The sequence below is a fragment of the Austrofundulus limnaeus genome, unplaced genomic scaffold (genome assembly GCF_001266775.1).
Source record: "Austrofundulus limnaeus strain Quisiro unplaced genomic scaffold, Austrofundulus_limnaeus-1.0 Scaffold429, whole genome shotgun sequence".
In the NCBI taxonomy this organism is placed as follows: domain Eukaryota; kingdom Metazoa; phylum Chordata; class Actinopteri; order Cyprinodontiformes; family Rivulidae; genus Austrofundulus; species Austrofundulus limnaeus.
The window spans coordinates 354,351-360,170 of NW_013952831.1; positions in this window are offsets into that span (position 1 = coordinate 354,351).

Here is a 5,820-nt window from a genome sequence, read left to right on the forward strand (position 1 = left end):
AATTTTAACTGCATCCTCTTTTATCTGTTTTATTTAAACATATTTGCCTTCCATGGACCTCCATCATACATTTTTCTAGCGGGGAAATGACATCAATAGAAACACGTGGAGCTGGATTTTAATTTGTGCAATAAGACAAAACAGTCTTGTTGTTTTCAACAGTTTTCACTTTAAAGAAACAAGTTACACAACTGATGTTACAATACAGAGTTGGATGTTGTCTTGATATTTGTTAAATTTTATATACTGAGAAATATGTTTAAAAAAGTTTATTATTAAAAAACAACACACACAAAGTACCAAAAATTGGTACCATTAAGTACCGTTACCAATTCCCATGTACCGGAAATTGGTACCGATCGATTCAAATGTCAAAGGTACCCATCCCTAGTCCATGCATGGGCCACCACCATGTAAACCAACCACAACTGGGCCAAATGTGGCATTCCATCTTAAAAACAGTACTAGCCTTGCCAAATCTAGCCCACAGCTGTCCGCTATGTGGGTTGTTTGTGGTTCATTTTTAGCTTTTCCTAAAGAGTTATTTATTTAACATTTTTCCATCATGGTTGTTCACATGTCCTGATTAAAACTATCAGAGCCATCACTGGTCAGCATATGGCTCGTCCTGCAGGTTGTGGCACACACAAAGGCAAACTCAGGCTTTTTATTCAGGGCTGAGTATGACCAGGCCCTGTAGGTAGAGGCCCAGCGACCAGACACTTGATGATGAGCCTTTCCCTCATGCCTGACCCCGGTAACTCTTGTCTATACGAGTATAGTATCAAGGAACTGATAATGAAAAATGGACTGTACTCATATAGCACCTTTCTACCCAACCAGGACACTCAAAGTTCTTCTCACTACAATCTGTGTCCTCATTTACCCATCCACACAGCACTCTATTAGGTCTCTACAAAGCTAACATGTACAATCATCTGTGGAGACTGATCAGTGCCAATCACATTCATACACTGAGGGGACACATCAGAGGCATTAGGGGTAAAGTGTCTTGCCCAAGGACACAACAACTGGGAAGCTGGATGGGGGATTGAACCAGCAGCCTACCAGTTCCAGGATGACACCCCTAATTACTCTGCCACAGCCACCCCTTGATACTGTCTAGTATTGTGAGTTTCTCTTCATCAGGCCTGTCACCTAGGACCAGTCTGCCTTGGGAGGCCCTTCCTACTTCCCCATATKAAGAAAAACAGTTGAGTTGTTTCATCTGATAAGGATGACCCTTGGGCGCCTCATTAGGGAGGTGTTCTGGACATGRCCAACTGCAAGAGACCCTAGAGAAAACCCAGGACACCCTGACGAGTCTCTGGGCTGGTCTGGGAACATATTGGAGTCCTCCCTGAAGAGCTGGAGGAGGTGGCTGTGGAAAGAGAAGTCTGGATCTCCCTGATCCAGCTCCTGCTCCTGAGACCTGACACTGGAACTTAATGCTAAATGAATCATTTACACATCTTCAACTGGGTAGTTTCGTTGGGGTTTTGCCTGCATTCATAATGGYACAAAATAATGTATCCCCCTAATGCAAACACGCAGATTATAGTGCGCATGATTGATGTTAATAACTGACAGTAACGTTAGTTACTTAGAACATGGTCTGTTCTGTCAGTTCAGRGCCTCAGRTTTAAGTCCAATCTGAAGCCATCTCAGCTGTAAATGAATAAAACACATGTAAACACACACCTRGGCAGCAGTGTGTGGATAAAAGATGTTCAAACTCACCAAACGCTCTGCCCTGCTCTGTCTGGTCTTCATATATCAAAGCTGACTGAATGGATGTTTAATGATGTGTGTGGATTTCAGATTGTGAAGCTTATTTGCATGTTGAGTGCTTCATAAATAAATAACAGCTGGATCCTGTTTCTCCCCAGTGAGCAAAAATCATGTTGAAGAAATTCCTGTCCGATTTGACCAACAGTTTGAATCCCAGTGAGTACCAGGGGCTGACACCAGGCAACACAGACCCCGGGATCATGGGGGTAACAAACACAGTCACCATTTCTAGATGGTTCTTCTATTGAGAGGTGAGTCTTTGCCTCAGCTGGATGAGTTCAGGTATCRTGGTTATTTGGTCATGTTGTAACTGAAGGCAGGATGAAGGGAAAATTAGACCAACAGACTACACTTGGTCCTCAGTAATGAGAGTGTTGCTCCAGTCCATTGTGAAGAAGATGAGTTTAAAGGCAAAGTTCCCAATTTACTGGTTCAGGTCCAGTCCTCATCTACGTTTGGTCATGGGTTTCCTTTTTGGAACTTCCTATCCTGACCTCAGAAAACCAGTTTAAAATGGTCGAATGAARTGAATTTACAGACATCTAAAATAAATCAAAAGGTAAGAAGTGATTTCAACAATCACATAAAAATATAAGCAACCTTTTTAACCAAAGATTGAGTTTTAGGAAAACATTTCAGTTTATTAAAGCTGATGTTTGATAGGATGCAAATGACCTTTGAACCACAGCTGCTGCCTATTCAAAGAGTCTCCACCACCCTGAACACCTGTGACCTCCCTCCACCTGCAGGTGTCAACTTGTTATTTTAGTTTCCACGCTGACAGAGCTCCAAATGGATGATCATTTGAATTTTAAAGTTTTGAATACTGTGGCTGGAAGACAGAACAAACAAAAAGGTTCAGTGAATTAATCATTTATTGTATCAATCAAGCTTTATTTGAAATCATTTTTAAACAGCTATAGTAGTTTTGGGGGGTTTTCAGTACAAACAAAATTTCTTGTTGGTTAAGCAAACACGGTCTTTGTTCCACRGGTGGGCAAAAATTTCCAGACGCTTTTATTTTGAAAACTAGTGTCAGACAACTTCCTCTGGTTCTTGCATTTAGTTTGAAACCCTTACAAAAAATCAAATAAATATATTTAAAGGCTTTTAAGGAATTTCAGGGGTGACTGTTGAGGGGTAAATTAAACTAAATTCATGCTGGTTCATCTAATTTTGGTCCACAMCCTGGTAGTTTTCCTTCCCTCTGCAGAAAGAGCAGAGGTAACACCAGACTGCTGGGCGCAAAGAACAACATTGCGACCCAGCCTGTCACACAGTACAAATAACCATGTCGAGTTGAGAGATTCTGTATCACAGAGACAATCAGGTTGCCGAAGAACCTCAATGAAAGAACTGCTGTTATGAWAATCATGGTATTGAAAGCTCTCTGCTTTGATTGGTCAGTACGCCCTCTGTTCCRYCCTCCCTCACCTGGTTTTGGACGAATCAGAACACAGAGAACAGAAAGGCTGCCYAAACAAAAGGCCACTGATGTGAAMGACAGCAACCAGCTGGTGATCAGGGAAAATGATATCTGGATCCAGGTTGTTAGAACCAGCACCCCAACAGAAACCAGCCAAACACAAKTGATGATGATGTTTCTGATCCTGACCCCACCTGTCCCCCTGAGATGCAGGTAGAAGACAGGATGGACAACAGCCAGGTAGCGCTCCAAACAAGTAATAAGATGAAAAAACGTCTGTCCAGGTATAAAAATGCTAAACATGCCATCTCCTGCAATTAGTACATTGTCATCCTTCAGAAGGAGCCCCGCTAAATACAACCAAGTTCCCAAGACACCAAACAGGTCCAGAACAACCACGTTGTAGGTGAAGACGTCAATGTGGCTCGATGRTGTGAGAAAAGAAGAACTGAAGTGWTGTTTCCTCCACTTCTGAAAACCCACAGCCAAGACAAAGACAAACAGAGGCATCATGAGGATGTAGGCGATCAGGAGGCTCAGCATGATGGAATTTGTGATGGGAAYAATGCAGTTTTCAAACTGTTCATCARGGGAGGAGTTCATCGACATCTTTGTTTTCATCGGCAGCTGAGAAGGGGAACGACTGATGAATTRCTGAAAAATATAGAAAAAAAACTGTGCAACACATTTTAATATTGCTTTTCTTTAAACATACATGTTTACAATGGGATTTGTAAATTTATTTTGGTTCTACGTTTGATATGATCAACTACCTTTATGATAAAACAGCAAATTTTAGTTTAATTTAGTTTAAACAGATGCCCGAGCAGCAGCGGCTCTACTCTGAGTCTCTCCTGGATGAGTGAGCTTCTTACCCTCTCTAAGGGAGAGCCCAGACGCCCTTCAGAGGAAATGTGTTTGGCTGCTTGTATCTGCAATCTCATTCTTTTGGTCACTACCCAAAGCTRGTGACCATTGATGAGGGTAGGAACGTAGACCGACCGGTAAATTGAGAGCTTCACCTTCTGGCTCAGCTCTCTCTACACCACAACAGATTGATACTGCGCCCGCATCACTGCAGTCATAGCACCAATCCGCCTGCCGATCTCCAACTCCATTCCTCCCTCATTAGTGAACAAGACCCTGAGATACTCAGATTCCTCCACTTGGGGCAGGACCTCCTCCACGACCCGGAGAAAGCACCCTACCCTTTTCCGGCTCAACACCATGGTCTCAGATTTGGAGGCACTGATCCTCATTCTGGCCGCTTCACACTCGGCTATGAACCGCTCCAGTGAGAGCTGGAGATCAGGATCTGATGAAGCCAATAGGACCACATCACCCACAAAAAGCAGAGATGTGATCCTAAAGTCACCAAAAAGGATCCCCTAAACACCTTGGCTGCTCCTAGAAATTCTGTCCATAAAAGTTATGAACAGAATTGGTGACAAAGAACAACCTTGGCAGAGTTCAACTCTCACCYGAAATGAGTCCGATTTACTACCGGCAATGCAGACCAAGCTCTGGAACCGGTCATACAGGGACCTTACAGCCCATTTCAATGGGCCTGGTACCCCACACTCCCAGAGTACCCCCCACAGGAGTCCCCGAGGGACATGGTCAAATGCCTTCTCCAAGTCCACAAAACACACGCAGACTGGTTGAACTCCCATGCACCCTCCAGGACCCTGCTGAGGGTGTAGAGCTGGTCCACTGTTCCACGACCAAGATGAAAACCACACTGCTCTTCCTGAATCTGAGATTCAACTATCTAATGGACCCTCCTCTCCAGGACCCCTGAATAGACCTTACCAGGGAGGCTCAGAAGTGTGATCCCCCTATAGTTGGAACACACTCTGCAGTCCCCCTTTTAAACAGGGGGACCACAACCCCAGTCTGCCAATCCAGGGGAACTGCCCCCGATGTCCAGGCAATATTGTAGAGTTGCGTCAACCAACACAACCCCACAACATCCAGAGCCTTAAGGAACTCCGGGCGAATCTCATCCAACCTTTGGTGAAGGTTACTTTTTAATAAATTCTAGTAATTTGAATTAGGAGCTCTTTTATTATTGCAAGAAGGAACAAACGGAATGCACCGAGGTTGTTTCTCCAACTGAACCTGAAAATCTTACATGAAAATAGAATTTAATTTAGAAATTCTCCAGTAATTTTCCCAACAGTTGCTCTTCAACACTCTGCTTTTAGGGTCATCATGTGATTTTCTTCATAGCTTCTGGTATCTGAAGACCTGACCCACATCTTGTTCTTGGGTCTTTGCGGGATCTTCCAGGTAAAACCAGTCCTTTGTTTTCTTCTTAAATGACCCTTCTAGCCACTAATTTACACTAGATGTGGTTCTGCTCAATTCTGACCTCTGCAGCAAATGCAAACATTATAATCAATAAGAGTATTTACACTGGCTCCACAGGGTGGCAGTGAACAGACGGCAATCAGCAAAAATTAGATTTGATAATATTTTTGTCGGACGTTGGAGCGGAAAATATTATATTTAATATAATATTTCAAAATATTTCCCTAAAGGCAGAATAACTGTAATTAGAAATGTTTGTAAAACCTAAAATTTGAATAAATTTAAAGGGC